The sequence below is a fragment of the Podarcis vaucheri genome (genome assembly GCF_965113315.1).
Source record: "Podarcis vaucheri genome assembly, chromosome: 12".
NCBI lineage: Eukaryota > Metazoa > Chordata > Lepidosauria > Squamata > Lacertidae > Podarcis > Podarcis vaucheri.
The window spans coordinates 22,663,880-22,690,744 of record NC_138750.1 but is presented as its reverse complement, the minus strand read 5'-3'; the positions used below and the strand labels follow the sequence as shown (position 1 = coordinate 22,690,744).

General features: G+C 42.3%; 1 protein-coding gene across 3 annotated transcripts in view; it reads left to right on the top strand.

Annotated features, from left to right (window-relative positions):
• Positions 1-26,865, top strand: part of RARB (retinoic acid receptor beta) — a 343,954-nt gene that overhangs the window by 11,312 nt on the left and 305,777 nt on the right. For all 3 annotated transcript variants that reach the window (XM_082193494.1, XM_082193493.1, XM_082193496.1), the window contains one exon: positions 11,827-11,899. The gene's annotated coding sequence lies outside the window, so the exon portion shown is untranslated. The remainder of the gene's footprint in view (positions 1-11,826; positions 11,900-26,865) is intronic.

The following is a 26,865-nucleotide window of genomic DNA, read 5'->3' as shown; positions in this document are numbered from 1 at the left end:
GAGATGCGCGCAGTCGGCGGGGTCCGCACTCATCCATACGGCTGCTTTTGCTGCGGCCGCTGTTTCGGCTTTAAAGCATCCCTCCCCCTTTTGTTGGTTTGTTTGCTTGTTTGCTTGCTTTCCAGTCTCTTCTGCAGTCGAGCGTGCCGCGGGGGGGGGCAGCGGAGGGGTGCGATCTTGCAAGCCACCCAACTCATGCGAAAAGTCACTCCTAGGAGTTGGCCGACTTTAGCCACGGGGCTGGAGTTGCGCTTGGGAGAGGGGGGGGGGTCTGCTGGCATTGCTTTTGTGAGGAGCTGTGGCTTGCAAGGGCGAGCGGCTTTGCTTTTGCAAGCCTGGCGTGGTAGGGCCGGTTCGTAGCGCTACTGCTGCTGCTGCTGCTTTTCCCCGGGGCAGAGGGAGCCTCGCTCTTTCCCCGCCCCCTTTCTGTGCTAGCAGCGCAAGGGTCTAGCTAGAATAAAGTTTGCATCGGGTTCAGGTGGCGGTCCCCTGCCAGGCTCCGGCGACTTTTGGACAGCAGGGAGGTTGTGCATCTAGTTTCGGAATGAATCTCGATAACCTTTCAAAGTGTTTAAATGATGTTGCATGTTTCGAAAGTGGAGAGGTCCTGCAGGACGGAGTCCATTCGCGCGTAAAAGTCTTTCCAGGCTTCTAGTCCTCGTGTTTTTCCGTTAGTGCGTTTCAAATTTGGGACGAGTTCAGAAGCGGTGCTGTTAAAAGTTTGGCTGTTGGCTCAAGAGCAGGTGGCTCCTTTTCACCATGACAGCAGATTGCTGCTGCTGTTGTTTTTATTATTATATCTCTCCCTAAATAACGATGACGATGATCCAATTTTGCATTGGTGCATCTCTTTATGCGCGCCCCAAATGTGGGTTTGCAAATGGCGAGGGGTGCTTAATGGGCAGTGAAGCAGCCGGAATCCATCAAAATGATAAAAGAGTTAACCCGAGAGGGAAGGGTCACGGGCTGAGAACTGTGGCGAGTGGCATTTTTAGCTGCCATCAGCAAAACCAGTTTTGTGTGCATGTGAGCTCACTTTTGGCAGCTTACGGGGGGAAAGTTGCAATTTCTGCTTAAGGGCGAGGGGGAGTAGAGGTAATAAAAATGCAACCGGATGAAGCTGTTGCCCTGCCTTGTGCGCACTGGAGCTCAAACTATATGCTGTGCTGGTGGAAGCGGTAGTGTGATCGATTTTTATTTATTTATTTATTTTTGCAGCAGAGCTACATCCGAGAACGGGCTAAAAGGAGATTTGGAGACTTTAGCTCTTTTGCTGGGTTTTAGATAATCTTGTGTGACAAATGTCTCTGTTTCCCCCAGTGCCTGTGCTATGCTTCTGAGCATCAGGACAGAAGTGGAAAGCGGGGCCCCTGCAGTTAAGAAGTATCCGAGAGGAAGTTTTTAAATGAAGCTTTAAACAGGATTAAATGGCTTGTGTAAGTGCTGAATGCTGCTAAAGTGCCTGGGAAGCCATAAAATAGCCAGCCAAAAACAAAGTAAAAATAATTGTTAACAAGAAAGCGAAAGCTTTGCAAGGACTTAGGTAATGAACACATAACAATTGATGATACGATGCAGTAATTATTTTTGTATTTACACCATTAACGATTGTAATTTAACGTTAATGCCTTGGTATTTTATTCCTTCTCATTTGCAGACAAAAGCACATCTGAGACATCATCAGGGAGTAATTTGATATTCTAAAGTCATGAATAGAAAACACTAAACTATGCTCAGAAGTCTGACAACATAAAGCGGGAAACAAAATAACCTCATTTGCTCTTTATTATCTGTCTTTTATAATTCTGTTTACTATCGTTTGCATAAATGAATAGCTAAATTGTATGCTAGCCCCATTTCTGTGGATAAAAGAATCCTTGATGCACACAGATTTGTTGGAGAACTAATAGGCTCTTCCTTGGAAAGTCAAGCAAAAAGCCCCAGTTTTAGATTAGGTTGAACATTTTATGGAATGAAATTCAGCCAGAATGCAAATTTGATCTACCCTGCAGCAGCTATGTGTCCAATTTTGATCAGCTTCTGATTGAAATTAAATCAGGAACGTAACATCCTTCTGGCCTTTATCTGTTCACTTTGCAAAAGGAAAATGGAGTTTTATTGCCAAAGCTTGTATTTAACATCATTATCTACCTTTTGGATATTGGTCTTGAATGTGTTGCTTTAGATAATGGTTTTTGTGTGTGTGAGGGTGAGAGGGATGAAATACTACTGTTTTAAACTCCCGGCTGCTATTTAATAAATTAAAAGTAAGGAAAGTGGGTACGATGTTTGTTTTATGTGCTGAAGAGTTATGGGGGAAAGAAAAAGGGAAACCACTCCACAATCTTTAATGTAATCAGATTGAAACATACCTTTGTGTTTATTGATTATGGTGGACGACAAATCTACAAAAACTGTATACAAATTTTCGGGTTTATCTCCTCACATCTCTTTGCCCTTCCCCCATAACATTTAAAGTTGGCAGTAGTACCTTTTCTAAGAACACTATCTGCTGATGCAAAGGTGTAAGCTTTTCACTTCCACAGAGCTATGTTTGAAGAAGAATGCTTGTGATGGTGTTTAGATAAATTCCCAGAGACCAAATTTTGTTGTTCGTGATACAGGCTGCAGTCTGTTAAACAGATAAGAAGGTTGAACAGAAGTTGGGTAAGGACTGCACCTGTGTTCCTGTGCATAACACCTGTGTCCATCTGTAGAGATAAGTGGTCCCATTGGTGGTGTCAGGAAAGGACTTTGAGGCAGAAATCCAGGGCCCCAGTCAACAGCAGTTCAGTAACCCCCCCCCCCAATGCAGTATGTTTCCCCCTACAGAGGAGTATGTCACCAGAAGGCCTTAGGTCCAGAGCCTAAAATTGCATTATAGCAGCATTGGTGCTCCCACATTAGAAATTTGCGCTCTTTGCTGCAAGTGGAAACTCTTCGTCACATCCTGGGCTAGTTAGTTGTTTCAGGGCTCCAGCTCATTCCCCACTGTGTCCACTACTGTTTCTGTCTCTCTCTCTCTTAGTCTCTCTCTGGACTCAGCTATACAGCTACAAATAAAACGTTTTAAGTGTGCTGTAAAGTGCAATATACAAATGTGACACTAGATGGTGATGGTGAGCTATGGCAAATTCGATATATTTTTCAAAACGTTTTTTAAAAAAGCATTTTCACAGCATTTTTATATGTGTGTAGATTCCACCTGTGTGTGTGTGTGTGCGCGCGCGCTTATGTGTACGTGGTACGGCTCGGTGATAACTGGTTTTCAACACTGCGATATATCACCAGCTAAACATCACAATATATCAGTATATCACAATGTCTGTAATAAGCATGGAACTATGTAGAAGCGAACAGTAGGGCCGGGCTAGAAAATAATTGTATTGCCTTCAGGATGCACGACAGTGATGGGTCTATCCTAAGTAGTACAAGGACTGGCTGAAAAGTTCTCTGCCTAAAAGTTTGATCATTTTTCTGGGACAGTTTGAGGTTTTCATCCGTGATCTGTATTGGTGCCATCAGGGGAGTAGCTGAGGGGGGTGGCACTTACCATGCCTGAGCCACGCGTCTCTCCTGGGAGTGATGTGGTGACTTGGGCGCCTGCAGTTGCAGGTCCTGTTGTGAATGTGATTGCATTGCATTGATAATGGCAAGGAAGGCAACAGTTCTTCTTGATGCCAGTTGCTGGAAGCTACAGGAGGGGAGAGTCTTGTGCTTGAATCCTGCGTATGTGTTTTTCACAGCCGTCTGGTTGGCTACTGTGAGAACAGAAGGCTAGTGGAGGAGGAAAGGCACCCCATTTCCCAAAGCAACCAGGCTCACCAATTACATTTCCCACGGTGCTCTTGATTTTGGTTTGGTTCTAATGGTGCTCTTGCCTTTGATCTTATATCACTTATTACTTGACTCTCAGGCACTCTGATATAAGTGACAGCATAGAACCTTGATACAGTGGTGCCCCGCAAGACGAATGCCTCGCAAGACGGAAAACTCGCTAGACGAAAGAGTTTTCCGTTTTGGAGGTGCTTCGCAAAACGAATCTCCTATGGGCTTGCTCCGCAAGACGAAAATGTCTTGCGAGTTCCTGCTGTTTCCCCCCCTTCCCCCCCTTTTCCAAGCCGCTAAGCCGCTTATCAGCTGATCCGATCAGCAGATAAGCCGCTAAAAGCAGCTAATAGCGCTAAGCCGCTTATCAGCTGATCCGATCAGCAGATAAGCCGCTAAAAGCCGCTAATAGCACTAAGCAGCTTATCAGCTGATCCGATCAGCAGATAAGCCGCTAATAGCGCTAATCCGCTAATCCTTCAATGGGCTTGCTTCGCAAGACAAAAAAACCGCTAGACGAAGAGAATCACAGAACGTATTCTTTTCCTCTTGCGAGGCACCACTATATGTCTTTAAACGTACAAGTCCAAATTTAATAACCGCTCTTTGGCAAATGATTCCATAAGTCTGTTGTAAGCGCCAAAGTATGGAGTGTACTTTGCTGTAACATTAAAATCCATCAGAGTACGAATGCACTTTATAAAAGAGGCATAAACAAGAATCATTGTTTTTCTTGTTTTCCAGAAAAGATCAATCGAAACTGCGCATTAGCTACAGATCATACATCTTTTATTCTTAATGGGTTAAATACATGTTAAATACATACAAAGTTGCATTTGTCCTGTATTTGGACTTGATGTCCTTTTTCATAGAATCATAGAATTGTAGTTGGAAGGGGTCCCAAGGGTCATCTAGTCCAACCCCCTGCAATGCAGGAATCTAAACAGGATCATACATGGCAGATGGACATCCAGCCTCTGCTTAAAACCCTCCAAGGAAGGAGAGGCCACCACCTCTCATGGGAATCTATCCCTCTGTCGAACAGCGTTTACTGGCATAAAGTTCTTCCTGATGTTTTTGCTGATTAAGGCTGAGATCCTGGACACACAAGAAAATCAGCTCAGTTGGACTTACTTCAGAGTAAATATGCATAGGACTGCACTGTGAAAATACTATCTATGCAGCATCCTAAAGAGATGTGTATAGAAAATCATTGCACTGTCTTCAGGATCCATGACAGTGATGGGTCTATGCTAAGCAGTACAAAAACTGACTGAACCTTATTTACATTAACGACACATCTCTACTCTAAGACAAAAATGGGGCAGGTCCTTATATGAGAGATGTTGTCTGCAGACTCAGCCTTGACAGCACACTCTGAGGAAGCGCTACAGAGTCTCATCAACCGTTTTGCCCAAGCCTTCAGGGCGTTCATTCTTACCATCAGCCTGGCAGGGATCAGGACCTCGCCAGCATTCCACACATCAGCATTGTTGATCATACACTTGAGGTGGTAAGGCAATTTTGTCTACCTGAGTTCCACCATAACCAGCAGCCTCTCCATTGATGCTGAGCTGGACAAGCATATTGGCAAGGCAGCTATGGCAATGACTCGCCTCTCCAAAAGAGTATGGGAGAATGTGATGCTAATGTCCAATACCAAGATGAAGTTCTACCAGGCTTGAGCATGCTGCTTTATGGTAGTGGGCAACTTAGACCAGCCAGGAGCGACGCCTCAAAGCCTTCTGCATGTGCTGTGTCAGAAAGACTTTGGGCATCACATGGCAGGACAGAGTCTGAAACAAAGATGTGCTCTCTCTTGCCCGCATTCCCAGCATGTTCACACTCCTGCCTCAGTGACGTCTTGCTTGGTCATGTACACAGAATGGAAGAAGGTGGGATCTCCGATGACAAGCTCTATGGGGAGCTGGCTTCAAGCACCGGGCCCGTTGGCAGACCAACTCTGTGTTACAAAGATGTCTGCAAACATGACATGAAGGCTGGCAACATCAACCCCAATGTGTTGAGTCAGGCTGTACATCCATAGCAGTGACCAGAGGGTGAATGACTGCTGGGAGGAGCACAGAGAGAAGAAATGCCATGGTGTATCTGCAGCAGCACAACCGGACGCATTCATTTGGCCCAGCTGCAACAAAACGTGTCTCTCCTGTATCAGTCTTTACAGCCATGGAGGAGCTGTAACCTTCCAACAGTTTGACTGCTTCATCCATGAAGGCGCACTATTGTCTCCCAAGACAGACAGATGCCAACAACAACAACATATCCATCCAACTGTACAGGAAAGGATGGTTGTCCTTTGAAATTTGCATTAATTTCAGAAGTTTCAGTGTTACCTTTTCTTGCTGGTAAGCTACCCCTATATTATTATCTAATATCATGGCATTGGAAGCAATAATACAGGGCTGAACCATAATTGCATCAAGGATATAAGTAAAGGCTCTTAAATAATAGGAAACAGTTTTGTTTCTTCTGAAGAAGTTTCCATAGAAACGGTAAGGCACATCAGAAGCTGCCATTGATCCAGCATTGGCTACAGTGAGTAGCAGCAACTCTCCTGGGCTTCGTACACAGTCCTTTTTTCAAGCTGTATGGTTGGAAGAGATTGAAGATGCAGGGACTGTACCTGGCACCTGTTGCATGTGGGTCTGTAAAGGAATCACACTTTTAATTAAATCTTACATTTAATATTTTTGGAAATGAAGTGTTTCAAGGTGGTGTGCTTCTGTTCGGCCCTGCCCTCTGTTAGGATACTCCATGCCATTTCCCCTCCCCTGTGGTTTTTCCTCTCTCTCCCACCAAGCAGTCAGTTAGTGGTCTGTGTCTACTCTACTGGCATGCTAAGTGTAGGTTTGGGTGATATATCAATATATCATCCCAAACCATCTTAAAGTCCATATCTTTATAACGGGTTCATAATTTTTGACCTGGCAATATCATGAATTGTGTGTGTGTGTGTGTTTTCCAAAAATCATGACATCGGAAAAATTTGAAGCCAGCCAATGCCTCTACATAGCTCTGTCCTTATTTCAGACATTGTGATAAATTGGTACATTGAGATGTTTAGCTGGTGATATATCATGACGTTGAAAACCAGATATTGCCCAGGCCTACTGCTGAGTCCTCATTGGACTGTTTTGGAAGGGGTTTCACTTGTGAGTCCACCTGCCTCTGAATAGTTCGTTGGCATTTCCACAAAATACCATTTGAGTTCCCCCAAGCCTGCCAGTATTTTCCACTTGCATGTAGATGGGGTGCTGTTTTGGATACACAAAGGCCAGCACTTGAAAACTGAGCTCACATTTAGTATATATGATGATCGCCAGATAATGAAATTATGCTCACATATTTGGTCATAATTTTTGCTTTACCTAATGGCCGTGTATCCGCAAAAAAACCCTGCTTCATGAAGAGAGGTAGATTTGGAGCCAGGATTAGTAGGAGTACATTATGTATGTGGTTAGGTTCCTTGCTTATACAGCTTAACGGACATCTGCACAGGTGCAGGATCAGTGCTAATATATACACAAGTGTCTCAATACGTTCGGCTTTTATACTTGTATTTCCCCACAACTTTTGCAGCCCAGGATACTTTTAAATTAAAGAGCATTTTCTAAATCTGAAATTTCAAAAGGCAGTAAATAAGTTTTCACAAGACAGAAAGGGCAAGAGACAAAGTGATTTATTGTACTTTATTGGTGATTGACTGTGTAATTTTACTGCCAAGCATCAAGGTCACACAAACAAGAGAGGAACAAGAAATTCACAGTAATTCTATGGTTGCCTTCACTCAGGTTACTGTTGCTGATACTACAGTACTTCCATTTCTGAAAATAAGCACTGGCAGGGGTGGTCAGGGGTCCCAAAGCAGAGGTATTTCATGCCATTGTGGTGTAGTGGTTAAGAGCGGTAGTCACGTAATCTGGGAAACCGGGTTCGCGTCTCCGCTCCTCCACATGCAGCTGCTGGGTGACCTTGGGCCAGTCACACTTCTTTGAAGTCTCTCAGCCCCACTCACCCCACAGAGTGTTTGTTGTGGGGGAGGAAGGGAAAGGAGAATGTTAGCCGCTTTGAGACTCCTGAAGGGGAGTGAAAAGGCGGGATATCAAATCCAAACTCTTCTTCTTCTTCTTATCTCGTACCCGATCCTTTTGACTGGAATGAACTTGGAACCTTTTCCACAGAAAGCATGCATTCCTTCTGATACTGGCTTGCATTTTTTTCCATTGTCAGGAGAATTTCACTGGACTTCTTGCTTGTGATACGTGTCCCATCGACATGATTTGTTCAGAGCTAATTACTTTGAAAACATGGTGTTGCAGTGCATCTCAGGCTTGTTTTGCCTTAAGTGATCTCTCTAGGGATGGTGATGCAGGATAGCGTTGCAAATCAGAGTGCAAGACACTTAGCCACAGCATAGGCTAATAAACACCTTTCCTTGGATGCAGGGCTTAGGGAAGAAAATTGGGATCAAAAGACTATATGTGTATTCTGTACGTTTTAATCAAGCATAGTACCAATTAAAAAGAAACCATGGGCATCTTTATTTGTATCCGAAAACAAATAATAATAATAATCCAAAATTGAATAGTATAAATAAACCTAATACAGTATCAACAAACTGAACAAATGCAGCTCATGAAATATCGCAGAGCACATAAAAGTGCTGATAAACTGAACAGTCAAAATAACAAGCTATAACAAAACCCAAACAGGTTTTGACTGTGGTCTTCCTCAGTGGTCTCATGAAAGCTGCTTGGCAAAGCAAGTTATAACTCAACAGATAATAAACCAAATGTTATCATGAGCAAATCGCAAAGTAGCATCACCAGTTAGAGCTATAAATGATAACACTCAATGGGCCTTTGAGTGCACCATATAAGTGAATAATATAGTGTTCAATCTAATGGCTACACATGGTATAATCCGGCTAGTGAGCCTTCAAATTGTGCGGCCTTGAACTGTCATGAGAGATAAGAACAGTCCAAGGCCTCATGATCTGAAGACTCACTAGCCAGATTATTTTTAAAAACCTGCCTTGGTCAGAACACCAACATTTAATGTTCCAACAATCATGTTCATATCAACCACCAAAAAAGAATGTACATCCTATAGACTATAAGCATAAATACAAAATTAAAACACAATATCAGTATATCTATATCTGTATCTGTATATATTTATCTAGCTATCTAATCTAGCTATATTAAAATACAAACATACAAATAGCTTTTTATATTTCATTCCCAGTTAAATCTTTACAATCCACCCTATTACCCTCAATGAACATTTTCAGTTTTTGGACAGAAGCTGCAGATCTTTCAACTTTGTCACAAATTTGTCAAAACCGCACAGCAAATATGTGATTTTCACTTGATCATCCACATCAGGTATCTTACATATAACATTTATACCTCGTGTGCCACTACAGTGGTACTTCTGGTTACAAACATTAGCTAAAACGCGCCTCAGGATAAGAATGGTTTCAGTTTAAGAACGGACCTCCGGAACGAAATAAGTTCGTAACCAGAGGCACCACTGTACATATGTATATGGATTTTTGTATCTTACATGTATTTCGTAAACGCGCACACACATTTCATTATATCTTTTCTTTGTCATTTTTTCCCCTTTTTATGTTACAGTACTTGGATTCAGGATGTGTCATTGGGTCACCTGTAGTGACTAGAAATAGTCAGAGCCATTGGCAGAGGAAGAGGAGTGCAGGGGGAGCGCATCACCCCCAGCAGCGCGATCTTGGTGGGGTGCCATCGCGGCTACCCCCCGGCCCGTGTTGGGTGTCACGCTGCCTCAGGCTGTGCACCATGCCCCCAGGACACACGTCACGCCCCTGCGGGCGGTGCGGTGCCCCCCAGGACGTGCGCCATGCTCCTGTGGGTGGCGCGCCATATACCCGGGATGTGTGCCAGCCCCGCCCCTGCCTGCTCTCTGCCCCCCAATGGCAGAGCATGAAGCTCCGCCACTGGTCAGAGCCTCTGATATTGAGGCATTCCTCCCTAACCTGACTAAAAAATGAAATCTATTGTCTATGATCAGTTCAAACAGACTGGACTTGTGCCAGTTATTGAACCAACGTTTTCATACCAAAACCCTCTGTTGTTCGCACTCTACTTGTGCTGCTCAAGACTAACAATGACCCAGAGTCAGAGGATTGTCTTTGCTCTGGACATAGTCCTTTGAAGGAACTCCTATTATCTTCTGTTGCCCTGAGGTTGTCATAGGAAGCAGACCCGCAACTAGTTGTTTGCATTTGCTGCCTTTTGGAAAATAGATTGAAATCTGTTTTTGCTAGAGTTTGTTTGAGGGTGCGTGTCTTATTGTATATGATCTGTTGGCGAGTAATTTTTTTTAAAAGGACAATGTGTTAACGTTCAAATTCAACTTAATGTTTTGCATGTTTCTGTACAGCAAAAAATAAAATACAAATTTGACCTGCATGCTAGCAAGCCCTGATCAAATTAAAGGCCAGGCAGTAGAAGCGTGAAAAGAGAGAGGATGCAGATATTCAGAACAATTTCCAACCTTCAGGAACCCTACGCTTAAAATTGCTTCACTATTTGTGACTATGCACTGCTGTGAGCAGTTCTTCCAACCCACCTTTCTGCAAGACCAGCAGACCAGAATGTAGAAAGCCAGCTGCAAGCAGTGTTTTTGTACTTTGCAACTTATGCACCTTTAACTCATGTGCTTTCAAAAGCTTTACATACTTAGCAAAAAGATTTTAAACAATAGGAAAGGGAGCGGATGTCCAGGGGCAAAAAAATCTTTAGCAATTTCACCTGCCATTGAACCTGGTGGGTTTTGACTACATGTGACTTTGGCTTTAGGCGCTATCTCTGGAATGTAAACCTAGCATAAGTTTGAGAGTTGCAAGTTGTACTGTACTCAGATAGTACTCAGCCATCATGTCTAGTAACTACTGATAGCCTTATTTGCCATAAATTGGTTTAATTTCCTTAAAATAGTCTTAGGTTTGTGGCCATTACTACAAAATGAAGCATCTCAGGGATGGAGAAGGACAGAGGCAGCCTGGGGTCTGGATGCTGAGCCCCCTGGCCAGTTGATGCTCGATGGCATTGGGCCAAGGCCAGCCTCATCACCGTGCCACCTCCAGACTGGTGCCTGTTCCCCACCTTCTGCCCTGCCCATCATTAGTGGCAGGTCTGCAGATTCAAGAGTGGCTATACCATTCTGTCATCCACCACTGCTTACTTGTGGTTAGGATTTTGCCTTCACCTTCTTTCTAAACTAAAAATGCCAAGAGTTGTAACTTTCCCCCATAGGGTAGTTCCTCCAGCCCCTTCAAGACCTTCTGCCGCTGAAGCCATCCTGGTTACTCTTCAGCAATTCTGGTTCTTATTGGCAGTCCTCACAGAATTCTAGCCCAGTGGTTGCCATTAATTTGATTTGAACTGATTTTATAATGAAATGATTTTAGAATGTTGTATCATTTTACTGTTGTTAGCCGCTCTGAGCCTGGCTTCGGCTGGGGAGGGCGGGATATAAATAAAAATTTATTTTTATTTTTTATTATTCTTCCACGAGACTCCTATTTCTATATCCTTTCTAATTTTACATTTAATAGTGCCTTCTACCAGTTTTCCTAAAATAGTTTGCTGAGCTCATTGTCCTGCTTTCAATGTATGATACATTCATAAAATAGATTTTATTATAAAATGAAACACACACTGGTTAATTAGAGTTTTCCCCCTCCCCCCATATACCCAGTTGTTGAATTTGTACTGTCCTCCTTACATTTCCAGGACATAATTACTGTACAAATAAAGGGGACACGTTACAAATTAACTCATTCAAACTCAGTGCCTCCTTTAGCCATTTTCATGGGACAGGAGATGATTACTAGGAATTTGTTTTTACTATGATTCTATATGATGACGGAGGCTGGGAATGTCAACCACATTGTTGTTTTGTTCTTTAACTTCCTTCCTCTTTTTCTAGGTGGAAGTCATGTCAAGTGCCATCTTCCCAGCTCCTTTCCCTCTCTTTTTCAGTTGCTATGGTGCAATGAGAGGTAAGCTAAGCTTTAAAATATTTCTAAAAGAAGAATCAAGTTATGGACCTGGTGGACGTGTAACATTCTGGATTATGTTGCCATGGTTAAGCAATCAGGAGCTGGTCTAGCATGCTGACTCCTCTTCTTTTGGAGCCTAAATGGTCCCCACTCTCTCTAAAGAGGGCATTTGGCACTGTCATTAAACATAATTAAGGCCAACCAAGGTTCCTCCTTAAGAAGGTACTAGAATTTGATGCTAATTTGTATCCAGGGCTTTTTTCCAGGGGGTACTCAAGAGTATGAAATACTGGCACCTCTCTTTTTTTGTTAAAAAGTGTGACACTTACTGTAACAACTTCATGGTGAGTACTGGCACCTATTTTTCTAAACAAAAGCACTCTTTGTGTCTATGTAGACTTAACCATGGCTAAAGTTTTATGTTGGTGTAACGGTTAACACAATTAAGGAGTAGGGTGGCGGTGGAATTAATGCTATGGAAGGGAGAGGTTTGGAAGTATGTAATTTCATGGCTTTCTCCGACTTGCTTAACCATGGTTAGGTTATGTGAACCAGCCCGGTACTCTGCTGTATGCAACACTGCTTGAGATGTTTTAGCTATGTTAAGCAATAATATAGAGATGTTCTTCAAGTGAGCAATTATAAGAGTATTCTCAGCAATTGAACCAAGGAGTACAATTGTCAGTGCCACAAAATTCTGCTTTCTGTTGCACGAGGGAAGGAGGATTTGCCTAGGAACAATTCATTGGCTATGACAGTGGTGCGCATTAAGCATTTCTTAATATTGAGCTGTGCCTGGCTTAATGTCAAAGGTGAGAAGAAGCACAAGGGCTCAAATTTCCCTTGAAGTCATTTTGTCTAAGAATCAAGGTACACACTCAAGTAATTGTGTGAAAATAATGAACATGCCTTTTTTTAAAAAAAATCATAACTGGATTATGCTGGTGGGGGGAGGACACCTAAGTAGGATTGGGATGAATATCATTTCCCTAATACTAACAGTCATGGGAGGAAAGGTCCTATATGTGTGCAGTTTGACCTTAAGAAGCCCTTTCCTAACATGTTGGAGCTTGGTTCGAATATGCAGGAGTGGTGGAAAATATAAACTGATGTACTCGGCCACTGTTGCAGTGGTAGGGAATCTGTGGCTATTTGGCTCTTGTTGGAGTTTGCCCACAACAGTCTCAACAAGCATGGCCAGTAGTTCAGGATGACCCCTTTGCTACTGTTTTAAAATTCAGATAAGTCCTGGTTTTGTCCACAGTTATGCTTGAGAGTGAGTCTTTTGGAGATGGAATTTTTATTTGATTGGCTGCATTCTCAGATCCACTTTGCACTGCCCTAATTCTTTTTCTTGTGGCGTACAAAGATACGCAGACCGCCAGATGTATCCCTTTCTCTCTCACCTTGTCTCATCTTGTGTGTTTTCCTTCCACCAGCTTCTTGACAAGCTTACATGGAAAGATCTGTATTTGGTCTCTTGCAATATAGCACAGGGAACCTGAGTTTTCCCTCTCAGAGATAGGATTCCTAAGTGTGAATTCATACATTACATTATTCACACGATCACTTTGATAACTCGAATGTGTGGAAGTGCTGTCAACAGTGTGTCAGGTGAGAAGTCATTAGTCACAATTACCTCTTATCACTCCCAGGCCTTTATCTGTTCTGCATGTCAGGCATCATGCAACATGTGATGACAGTCGCAAACTGAACTTTTGAACTCGCCTACAGTTTGCCGTTGTGGCGTGTCCAGCATCCCCAAAGCACTTAGCCTTCCTGCTGCATCTGTTGTTGTGTCCTAAAAATTACTGTAACAACTAGCTGAAGAAGTATATCTCATGTCTATTAGGTCCCTCCCTCAAAGTGTGACTTGGAAAACGCAAAAGAGTGCCTTTGGCCACAAACTTTACAGCTTATTCAATAAGCCTATGAAAATTTAGTCAAATCAAACAGTAGATGGGTGGGTAAAATGGCTGAGAAACTGCCCTTGTTGATTTTGTAGATGTAGATTTCTTAGTATAAAAAAGTTGGCTTCAGTTCTAAACTATTTAAATGTTGTGAACCCTTTGTTTGTTTGTTTGTTTGTTTTTAAAATCATGGTTGGCAAACCTTATTTGGAAATGGCAGTCAGGCAAACCTTTTGGAATTTCCAGCTCTCCCCAAACTGATAAATTGTGTGACCTGGGGAAATTTCAAGATTAGATTAGAGGTACATTTATTGGAGAAAATGTAACTGATCTCACATACGATCAGTTACAATTAAGATAATTCCGCTGGATATATTTATAAATGTACATAAATGTTCCATTGTGAGTATATCAGGCTGGATTAAATTAACTGTCACTTAGAACCAAATTCTGAGGAATCCTGAGTGGCAGGAATTCTTTATATAGACTGTGTCCTTTCTCCAGCCAACAGGTGTAGAAATAAGGACCCTTTAAAAAAAAAGCTAAAATTATATACCAACTGAAATCCACAGAAACACATAATCAAGGAGCTGGGAGCATGGTTGGAGAAATGTGCCTTAGCATCGTTGCATGTGCCTTAACACCACATCAGCTACCTGACTAATTCAGAAATAGACATTTTGTCCACTGAAAAGTTAACATCAAGTGCAGGAACACATAATTCAGTTAATATGCTCTTCAATGTTTATGTGAGGTTGACAGAGGGAGACTGTGTATTTGTGCAACTAGTATCCCAAATAAACATATTTTAAGCACTGGTGGGAGATTGTGATTAGACTCTCCCATGGTTTTTATTTTGCTCATTAGGAGACCCCTAGGACAGCTTTGAAGTTTGCAGATCTGATGCTCTAGGAGAGAACGTTTAATCCATTACTCCCATGTTTTCCCCTGCCTGCTGCAGCTACTATTATCTGGTCAGGGCGAAAAAACAAGGGCAGATTACCCTGTGAAGCTACTAACAACTGCTGGGCAAGGGGAGTGATTTGCATCTGAGAAAGGGTTAAATACTCTTCTGCATAGTACCACATCCTAAAACTACTTGTGGCTGCTAATGAACAAAAATGAAATAAAAATGTGGGGAATCTTAAATCTGGATCTTTCACATCACATCTGGCTTGGCCTGAAGAATAGGCAAGCAAATTTTGTTGGGGGTTTGCCACTCTTTGAGAATTGGATTTCTGATATATCTGAAGTTGGCTGTGGGAATAAAAAAGTTGTTGATTTTTATGAGTTAATCACATTTTGAATCAAGCATTTGATGAGCATATATGTGCTTTAGTTGATCCCTATGTCCAGTAAATACAAAAATAAGGAAAGCCTGATTAATTTATATGTTTATTGGCAAAGTGTCTGTATCTGTTTATTGGTAGAATATTTGGCTAGGAGAAATCTGAATGTCTCCTGTTCTCATCACACAGAATCAATTATAAGGAATCATTTTTTATTTATTTTTAATAACCTACGACTAGTAGATCTCTATACTTTTTTCTTAAGACCATCAAGGCTGATGCCACTGTCTGTCAACTGGTAATGTTTAGAACCAGCTATTTGAAATTAAGATGAAATTCTCTTGCCTAATTTGTGAATCAAAAGAACGTATGTGTTTTATGTAGATTTTGGGTTAGGCTGGAGAGTTAACATAATGGGAATGGTCTTGCAGGTTTTATTTTCTCTAGCAGCAAACTTGAATAGGCACAAAACCGTTTATGTTTCCTGACATCTGGATATTTATCATTCAGTTAAAAATATTTGGCGGTCTTACTTAAATACTGTATGCCCTTTTATAATGAAAAAAATATATGCTTGAATGCTGAAGTAACTTTGTCTCCACATTTTGAGATGAATTGGTAGGAATTTGTAAAACCAATGAAGGCAAAGAGACAATCAGTTCCAGCTCTCTCTAGTTTCCCTGTTCTCTTCTTCACTTTTGGTTTGGGAAGGGGACCCAGAGGCTAGTTTGGGTTGTGTCGCTTCTGTAATTATAACTATGCTGGCTTCAGTGGGAGTAACATCAAACAATAGTCTTGATGATGGTTCAGTTAATTCACTTTCAGAAGTTCAATAATTCATCTTCGAAGTGTCAGCAGCTGGCTCTTGTTAATGGCAAGCCTTTCATTTCTGTTAAATCAATTGTGAATAATAGAAGCTTTCAGAGAAAAAATGATGAAGTAAGCATTGATTTCCAAATTGGGTGTCTGATCTGGAACATTAATAAAACACAGGGCAGGCAGACAACAAGTACCTAATACACTCTGATCACCTAAGCAGTAATCAAAGAAAAATCAATGATTTTTGTGTATGGTGCTAGGTCTTCTAACACTTCACCTTCTTCCATTCATCATTGTGTCTATAGCATCAATTTTATAATTGTTCTGACTTGTTTTTTATTATATAAAAAAAGTTTTATAGTTTGCATCATAGCAAGCCATTTATCACAATGGATCTGGCAAATCCTGGTCATTCCGCCTCATAACTCTACCGGAAAACTCCATTTTTTGTTTATATGCATTAGGGCTCTCCATAAAGGCCTTAATTGGTATCAAAATGCTTCCAAGTGAAATTAAATGCTCTTTAAAATATCCTTAATGGATTTTACGGCTTTTTGAATTGCCAGCCTCTGGGTACCATTTTGTATGTTCTATGTATATGTTTCTATTACCCTCTTCCCCCAGGCTTTAAGGAGATTTTGAATTGCTCAAGGTATCCGTAATGTATGTATGATGCGATTATAAATATCTGTAACCTTCGAAGTGCAGGTGTAGTTGAGAATTGTTTCAAAAGGCTGTAGGAAAGCATAGTTGCTATGAAATGTTGAGACTGGGCAATGCAGAAAATTAGCAGGAGGACCCCACATCCACTGGCCTTCAAAACTGATGTGGGCCAAGACTGATCTCAAAAAAGTAGACCACACTTTGTTCATATTGCACAAAAGACCCACAAGCACTTCATTACAGGGTCCAGAAAACTGGGGGGGGGGAGAGAGAAGGCCCCCACTTCCAATCTCCCAGCCATTCCTTGCAGATTTCAATCTGTAGTCAAGGATTTAAAAAAATAGTGTGCAAACATTTTTCATGGGGCAAGCATGTACGAAGTGCTCAGCATAATTTCCGCAGGCCAGAAACTGCCAGTACGCCTTTTAACTTTTGAGCTAGAGCTGTTGCTTTTGCCACACAATCCTTTCGTGTTTCTTGCATAGTCCTGTTGCCCCCTCCCCCCGCACATCTCGTCTTCCTTCTGAGGGTAAGATGGAAAACCCCACTTGCTTTAGCCAGCAGAGGAGTGACTTGTGATAACATGTGGATTTTTTTTATTAAAAAAAGATAGAAGAACATGACTTGACGCTTAAAGCTTTGGTCTTTCTAATCAACATTGCAAAAAACAGAAGCGGAAAACGTGTGGATCTCTGTATGTTATTGGATTCTAGGTCCCCTAAACCCCAGTCAACATGGCCAGTAGTTAGAGGTGAGTCCAAAAACCTGGGTATCTGAAGGAACATCTCTCCCCACACCCAGGGGCATAGGAAGGGGGGTGCGGCCTGGCCCGGGTGTCAACCTTGAGAGGGCTGACAAAATGGCACACTGTGGGGCCTGGCTTGCAGCGTGCCCGAGCCACGTGTCTCTCCTGGGAGTGATGCGGTGGCTCGGGGCCCTGCGCTGCCTGAAAGAGCAGTGTAGGGCTTGCGTCCGCCAGGCAGACTCCGTGGGCAGCTCACAGCGCCACCCCCTGGGCGGATCGCCGTGGCGCCCCTGTGTGTTGTTCGCCATGGCACACCTGTGCGCGGATCACCCCGCCCCGTGGGTGGATCGCCCCACCCCTGCCGCTCCGGGTACCAGAGTACCTAGCTACGCCCCTGCCTGCACCCCAAGCCCTACCCAGATTCTGAGGTCAACTGTGGAGGCTCTTCAGAGTGCTATCATTGGCAGAGTTCCAGAACTCAAAGGCTTCCAGAGGTTGCTCCTACCCAGTATATTTTCTGGCACCAACAGAATGCCTTCCTCTTTCAGCAGGCATTTGGATAACAGTATGCTCAGACGGAAGGATTTGAAAGTTTGTGTTTGAAATTGTATTTGTGGTATAAAAGGTGGTGTAAAATTTAAAAGTGAAATGAAATGAAATGAAATGAAATGAAATGAAATGAAAAAGGGGCCGGCCCAAGTGGGACCCCCTGGCCAGCTTAGCCATCGGAACCCGGGGCAAGTGTACTGGGTTGTCCCCCTCCCTGCATGGGCCTGTTGTGGTGGGATATAAACAGTAGTGGACGGTGGGGTGGGGTGGGGCGGTGATGCTCACCTGAGCTCATGATGGTTGAGTCGCTGCAACTTACAGGCAAGGAGAGGGAGAGTGGCAAGGTGGTGGGGAGGTGGGCACAGTGCAAACATGGTGACAACCCTACCAAGCCATCCACTATTGGATGTAAATAGAATGAATGAATGAATGAATGAATAAAAATCTGGAAGGTTGTGAGTTGTCTGCCCTCATTGCATATAGTATTCAGTTTTGAAGATTCTGAGCTTTAATTGGTGAGCGCATGGTTTCACCAAACCAAACAATTCTGCTGTTGTTTTAATACAAATCCTCAAGCGGGTATTTATAAATGCATTTTACATCCATTAAGAAAGTTAAATGTTAGCACACAGTTACTTTAGGAACTACAAAGGAGACTCTGAAGGGCATAACTGCTTGTTATATATGCAGTGCAATACTACTGGAAGCGTCGTAGCACAGTTACTATTAGACTGAAATATGGCTGAGTTTGGGGATTCTGCTGAAGTTTTCGTTTTGGAAAAGAAATATTTTCATAGAAATATCAAAGAATAAAGCCATATGCTGGGTAAAAAGTGGAAGCATTTTATTTATCAGCGTGTGCAGTTTTTGCAGAAGTATTCAAAGTATATTACAGACATCTGCTAGCAACCCACACTAACAATAAATTCAAGAGTAAGGCAACATTCGTGGAGGATAATAAAAGATGGAAATAAAGTTTTATCTTTGGAATAAGCTGATTTCACCTTCCATCCCAATCTTAACCTTCCAGAGCTTCTCCACATAACCTTAAAGAAGATGTGCTGAGAATAACGTGTATTTATGAGCAATCAGGCTGATTTGTTGGAACGTTGTCCTTTTTTTGGCAGGAGGGAAGGAACCTAGGATGTTGGAAGCTTTTGCTGTAGATTCTGGATGTAGTGTTTAATTTCATTCCTTGAGTCCTTTATTTACTCTTGAAGTTTCATTTTTCTGTAGCCTGACTCTTTCTCCTGGAGAAACGTCTCGTCTTCATTAGAGCAGAGGGCAAACGGGCAAGTTCATAATTGCCTTTCCTAAACCCTTCAGTTTTTTGTTTGGTATCCATCAACTTGGGTGTCCTAGTGCAGAATTCACTGACAAAGTGGGTGTCCTGCGGGTGTTGTTTTATTTTCATTTTTGCAGTGAATTTCCATGCTCCCTTTCCGCACCAAAGTCCTGACTTTGGTTGGACGGAAAAACTCTTCACTATTTAGCATAGTTGGCGACGAGTAAGGTTGTTTCTTAATAGTATATATAGTTTATACTGGATGAAATTAATCAAAGCATAGGCGTTTCTGGACTTGAGAGGCTCCTTGGCATTGTGTGTGCTGACCACTTCTTCCAGCGGACTTGATTATGCCATGATAGGGACAGGCTTTGCTGACGTTGGGTGTTGGGAACTCCCCCCCCCCCCGTTAATCCTAGACAATTTCTAGAGCAGGGGTGGCTAAGGTTTTTTTTTCTACATTCCATCACACCAAGGGCCACATGCAAGTATTTGGTGTAGTCACCACATACTCTTGCTTGTATAGGCATAGAGCACACCAACATGCAAAGACCACACCCCTCTTCCTCAGCTGATCCAATCTAATCAGCAGGACAAGGGTTATCACTCTCTCCACTCATTGTATGATCAATCTGATGACTTTGGGTTATAAGTCTTGTAAGATAGTAATTCCCAAACATTTAGAAAATGTGGTTATAGTTATACTTGACTTTCCCTATGTAGACTAGATTTCTGTTCATCTTGACCAGGGGTCAGCAAACATTTTCAGCAGGGGGCCGGTCCACTGTCCCTTAGACCTTGTGGGGGGCCGGACTATTTTTTTTGGGGGGGGGAATGAACGAATTCCTATGCTCCACAAATAACCCAGAGATGCATTTTAAATAAAAGCACACATTCTACTCATGTAAAAGGATTTAGAAGGCAATTGGGCCAGATCCGGCCCCAGGCCTTAGTTTGCCTACCCATGATCGTGACAATACCCTTTCAGCTAAAAATGGCTGATTCTTAATAAATGTACTGACATCTTTTATTGATAAGCAGATTACGCACAAGACAGATTTTACCAAAACATTAGGTAACCCCAGCAGAAAAAGAAAGAAAGGAGAGAAATTAAATCCAAGTCATTTACATTTCTATCTCACAATGGGCCCAGGTAGCTACAGAGTATGAAACGTGTAAAGTTGTTGTTTGTTTGGTTTATTTGATAAATTTCCCAGAAGGTGACAAACAACTATATGAAGTTAAACAAACTTCTAAGAATGATTTATAAAACATTCCAGTGAAATGCAAAAAATACGCAAAAATACTCATTGGTAAAACGTGAAAAAACTGGCAACTGTCAAGATGACCAAAATAAAGCCAAGTAGAAAGAAAGTCACTAAGGTCTGCTTCAAATAACAACACCTAAAACCTCTGAGAAAAGGTATGTCTCCAGGTATTTCCTGAAAGCTGCAGGGTTGTGACTTGATAGGTCTTGGTGGGCAATGAATGCCAGAATTTTGGAGCTTCTGCAGCAAAGGTCTTCATTGCTGACCTCAGAGTGTGGGCAGGTTGATATAGGTGTGAAGAACTGACCCACGACATTTAAAATTATAGTGGTTGCAACCAACATTGCTTGACCGTGCGGCACCCAGAGTATTCGTGCAGCTGCATTCTGGCCCTGCTGGATTTCTTACGGATTTTTAGAAGCGGTGTGCGAATTTCCCCTATTTCTTTAAATACATCAATCCTTGTAGTTCCATCTCTTAATAGTTTTATTAAATCTCGGGGAAAGCAATAGCCAACCCAATATCCTCTTAGTAACAGTGCGGATTTCCTTCTTTAATTGTTTGATGAAATTAGTGTCACTATGGAGCAATAAAGTTGGATAGTCAGTTGAAGTGGAATTTGATTAGCTTGGTTTTTTGCAGCTTGCAAACGCAAGCTCCTGATAAATGTTTAACTAGCGGTCAAAAGTTCTGTCTGGAGGCTGTTCTATTAAGCCCAGATCCATATATATTCCAGGCCCCCCCTTCTTCACACACTTACCTGCCTAACCACAAAATCAGTATGGTAGTCTGCACTTTATTAATTTGGCTGCAGGTAACTATTGCAAACAAGGCGCTATCATTTTCTGTTGCTCAGCATGTGCAAACAAAGCGTTATCTCCTTGTCAGTCAGCAGGGAGCAAATAGGAGTATTTCTATAAGTATGAAACAGTTACAGAAGCATCAGCTACTGCAGGGGTAACTAACACGGTGCCTTCCATATGTTATTGAATTCAAAGTCCTATGTCCCAGCCAGCAAGGTCCAGAATGATGGAAGCACTATGCTGAAGGAGACCCTGTTGCCTACCCAGCAGCACTACTAAATTATCATCTATTTACTGAATTGTTAAAACTCCTTTTCGTGCACAAATTTGACTGAAGTTTGTAGGCATCAGGTTTTTAAAATAAATTTTAATTAATTGTAGTGTGTAGAATATATATATAATGCAGGACGGTCCAACATGTGGCCTGAGGATCACGTGTGGCCCTCAAGGCCTTTCTCAGTGGCCCTCATCCACATTTGACCCCCTCCCCTGCAGGCCTTGCATTGCCTTCCCAAAGCTTGGGGGGGGGAGCTATGGGAAGGAGGCATGAGGATCCAACAGGGTCCTAGAGTCCTCCTTTCTCCTTTCCAGAGCCTAGTTAGCACTTTCCCAGCTTTGAGGAGATAGGTGGGCTGTAGGACCCTGCTGCAGCCTTGTGCCTCCGTCCCAAAGCCCAGCGCTACACTTAATCTGGCTTTGGGAAGGCAGCACAACGGTTGTGGGGGGCATCACATTTTGGCCTTGCTCTCCCCCCCCCCCCGGCATGACAAGGTTGTGTGCGGTCCATGTCTAAGAGCTCTTGCGATGCACTTGGTATGAAAACTTGGACCGCTCTGATATAGAATATTCAGTTCTACAAGGATGAGGCCTTTAGGTAAACACCAGTAATATTTCTGGTGCTATTGATTTTCATACGTGGCTTGTAAGAGTGTAAACAGCATCCTATGGAATTTGATTGTAAATGGACAAACTGGTAGCGTTCCTGGTTTTCTTAGCTTTTAATATGCAGTCTTATGACTTCATTTAAGGAATCGTTTCAAGGGTTAGTAAATTAAGGTACTACTTTGTGTACAGTGGTGCCTCGCAAGACGAAATTAATCCGTTCCTTGAGTCTCTTCGTCTTGCGGTTTTTTCGTCTTGCGAAGCACAGCTATTAGCGGCTTAGCGGCTATTAACGGCTTATCGGCTTTAAGAAAAAGGAAACAAACTCGCAAGAACTTGCAAGACGTTTCGTCTTGCGAAGCAAGTCCATAGGGAAATTCGTCAAAAAACGCAAAACCCTTTCGTCTAGCTAGTTTTTCGTCTTGCGAGGCATTCGTCTTGCGGGGCACCACTGTATTAGATTTTCCAGCAGTTCTTAATGTATCACGCAGGAGGGAGCAGGCTGATTACGAAGGGGAAAGCTCTTATTTAAAGATTAAGAACCCTGTAACAAGCTGTGAAACAAATGGGCAGGTAGAAAAGAAGGTTAAAGCTAGTGAGATGTGTTACTTATTTATTACCACATTTTTATACTGTTTCCGGCAGCAGCCTCGAGGTCGTGTTCAAAGTCAAGAGTACATCAATAACAATATTGCATTAATAATAAAAAGGTAAAGGGTAAAGGGACCCCTGACAATTAAGTCCAGTCGCAAATGACTCTGGGGTTGCGGTGCTCATCTCGCTTTACTGTCCGAGGGAGCCAATGTTTGTCCGCAAACAGTTTTTCCGGGTCATGTGGCCAGCACGACTAAGCCGCTTCTGGCGAGCCAGAGCAGCGCATGGAAACGGCGTTTACCTTCCCGCCAGAGCGGTACCTATTTATCTACTTGCACTTTGACGTGCTTTCGAACTGCTAGGTTGGCAGGAGCTGGGACTGAACAACAGGAGCTCACCCCGTTGTGGGGATTCGAACCACCGACCTTTCAATTGGCAAGCCCAAGCGGCACAGTGGTTTAATCCACAGTGCCACCCACGTCCCTGCATTAAATAATAATAATAATAATAATAATAATAATAATAATAATAATAATAATAATTTAAAAAAAACATGATCCAATATAAAACAAAGATAGCTGAAGGCAGGCTGGGAGAAATTAGTATCTCCTTTTGGAAATGAGCATTAGCAAAGGCAATAGATACATCAGTTGCACTTAGTTAGGTATCTGGGTTTTAAAAAGCTCCCTAACAAGTAATTTGCTTAGTGACATCTTCTTTAGCACCCATCACTTTGGGTAAAACTGAATTTGAAAGGGCTTTGTCTTCACAACACCTTATTATAAGTGTCTTTGTCTTACAGGGCTAGGTCAAGCCACACACCATAGATAGAGTAAAGAAATCAGCATTGCCCAGTGACTTGGAAGGTGCGAAACCTCCTGTGGGCTAGTATGCAGAGTCTTTACCAAGGAATTTCTGTAAGGAGACAGCTTGATGAGTCTGTTTTCGCCTGGCAATTGCTTAGGTTAGGACACAGGGGACTCTGATTAATGACCATCTTCCCCCCCTTCCTTTCTTTTTTTTTAAAGGAGGCACATGTGTCCTAAATGAAAGAAAGATTAAAGTAATTTATTATGAATTATTCAGATATATATCAGTTCTGCCATTCTGAAAGAGTGAAGTGTAATAAATCTGCCTTATAAGAATAAGAGCTCTCAAATATAAGAACGTTAAATAATATCATAAAAATTGCTTACCACCCTAATTTGATTTGGAGGTTTTTTTGTTTTCACCCTGACTGTAGCTTTGGCAGTCTTAATTAAATGGCAAACTGGAAATACTTTTTAATCCAAATAAGGATTTTTTTCTCCTGAAACCTTGTGCTGTTAGTGCATTTACAGTGCAGGGCATTTTTTAGCAGTGTAAGCTGTTTCCCCCCTCCCCCCCGCCCAGTCAGACAGCAACCATAATAAATTGAAATAAAATTCACTATTGATTAATGTTCCATATGTCACGTACAGGGCAAGTCTCATCTATTAAGTGCAGTTTGCCAAGGCAGCAATATTAGTAGCATTTGAATGTTTTTCTTATTAAGGAGAAAAATGGTCAGCAGCATCACTACAGTGTCTGCACCAAAGGCCATGCTAAATGCAAACTGCCTGCAGCACATTTGAAATCCTCACTCTTCTCAGGAAGGGGGATACAATAAAAGAGGCAAAATTACCCATTTTCTGAATTAGAATAACCCATTGTAGCTTGCAGGATGAAAGGGAGAAACTGATTACAACATAATGGAATGTACCGTATTAATCTCTTTGAAATATGACCTCACTCGGCCTTTTCCATTTTACAATTGATTCTCTCACTTCCTTAATGAACTTATGTGTTCATGAGTCTTTCTTGGAAGTATGCACATGAAGTATTACGATAGCGAAGAAAAGAAGAAGAAGAAGAGGAGGAGGAAATCAGCCCAGAAGCTGTGAAGAGACTGTATTGTTCATAGTTTTATACAGTAATGCTATAGAGAATGTTAATGTGGCAGCCCTGTTTTTGGGTTCAGCTACAATGCCATGAAAACTTTTATTTCACGTGATATAGCTTCTATTCAGATATCTGAAGGTAACAATTATAAGTGAGATTTACAAAAAATGTTCATTGCTAAACATACCAGGGTAGGGGGGAAATGGCTGGGCAAAAGCGTTTGCGGACTGGATATATGTGTAACATCTAACCTCTCAGCATACTTAAAAGTGCTAAAAAATGGAAATTAGAAAAAAAGAATGGTTGCAAAAGATACTTTCAGTATTTAACCCGAAAAGATGGGCTGTGTATTCCTGGTTTAAATATTTTACTGTAGCCCTTTATAGGTAAGGTAAAGGTAAAGGACCCCTGGACGGTTCAGTCCAGTCAAAGGCGGCTATGGGGTTGCGGCGCTCATCTCGCTTTCAGGCCAAAGGAGCCGGTGTTTGTCCACAGAGCTGCCATTTGTCCACAGACAGCTTTCCGGGTCATGTGGCCAGCATGACTAACCCACTTCTGGTGCAACGGAGCACCATGATGGAAACCAGAGCACATGGAAACGCTGTTTACCTTCCTGCCACAGTGGTACCTACTTCTCTACTTGCACTGGTGTGCTTTTTGAACTGCTAGGTTGGCAGGAGCTAGGACAGAGCAACGGGAGCTCACCCTGTTGCGGGGATTCGAACCGCCAACCTTCTGATCAGCAAGCCCAAGAGGTTCCGTGGTTTAGACCACAGCACCACCTGCATCCCCACTGTAGCCCTTTATAACCTCATGTTAAATGGCATAGTCTCTAGACTAGAGCAGTGCAAGGGAACCTTTTGCTTGTGAGACTGTTTTTTCCAAACCACGCCCTCCCCGTCCCACCTGACATCATACGTGATATCAGTGAGGATGCAGGTAAAGGTGTAGACTTCACATTGAAGTGCATTTCCAAGCAGTTTCAAAATATGGTTACAATAAGTTTCAATAAGGTGGTTACCAAACTTATTAGGAAGCTTTCATCTTTGTGATTTTCATTTATCAGGGGTAAACCAAAGCTAATACTTCAGTCTCATTCCTCGATGAAGCTGTCTAGTCTTGAGCAAATAGATTGCTTTTTTAAAAAAACTAACTGTATTTATTGAGATTTTGGAAGTGATAAGTGTCAACGCAGAAGCATAAGGGAGAATGTAAGACAAAAAGGCTATGGAACTGCAGGAAATAATGTTGTGAGAACAAACACATACTTGTCTCTGTAGCTTTTATATTTAAAGTTCAGTCTGCTGGCAAAAGTGCTGGGTGGGGGGTGGGAGAGAAGGACTTAATTTCCTTTCCCTTCCTGAACTTTTCTATTTGTTTCTGTCTGTCCTATTCTTTTGTGATATAATTTATTTATTTGTTTTGCTTTTAAGTAGTTCAGGACAGAAATGATCATTTTTTATCCAGGACTTAGAAAAACGTTCCCACAGCAGTTTCTTCCGAAGCCCGAAGCCTGATTATTTTAGAATGGCTAAAGAAAGTAAGGGCAAACCAACGCAGAAGGGAAAAGGGAGAGGGAAGCGAGAGAAATCCCGTGGAAAAACCACCAAGAAAAGAGAATGGAATGTAAATGCACTGTTCTAATAAAGGATATTTCTGAGCTACTGGAGCGGATTCTTAGTAAGGAATGAATTCAGTTTGGTGCACAAAAGAATGTTCCAAATGGACGAGAATGAACTTGTGTCGAGTGCATTTGATAGCTGCAATTTGAAAGAAGTCGTGTGTTGTTTGAAGCAGCCTGTTTCTTGCCTCTTGGGTCAATTGGAGCAGATAGAACCAGAGGATCTTATTTTAAGAAGTGATCTTAATCCAGTGATTTGCCAGGGTTCTCTGGTGCATATTGGCCTCTGCCATCTGCCTGGGGAGTTTTTAGTTAGCATCTTTCGGTGTTGGGGACCAGAGAAAGCAGACTAGTCTAAATGAGTGTGGCAGGAGCAAGGACCACCAGTTGAGGGAGAGTGGGGTCCCTTCTTTGCTGGGTGCTGGTTTAGGGTTTCAACTTTGAATGATGTACGCTGAGGAGAGGTCCTTGTTGTCACTTAGCAGTGAGAAGGATGGGTAGAACTCCTTGTTGGCTGGCTGAAGCCATATGTTACAGAGAGACACGGGTTTGGTACTTTATGATGCCTCTATCCAATGCTGTGCTGCTAGGAAGGACAAGCCCCGCTTAGGATGTGAA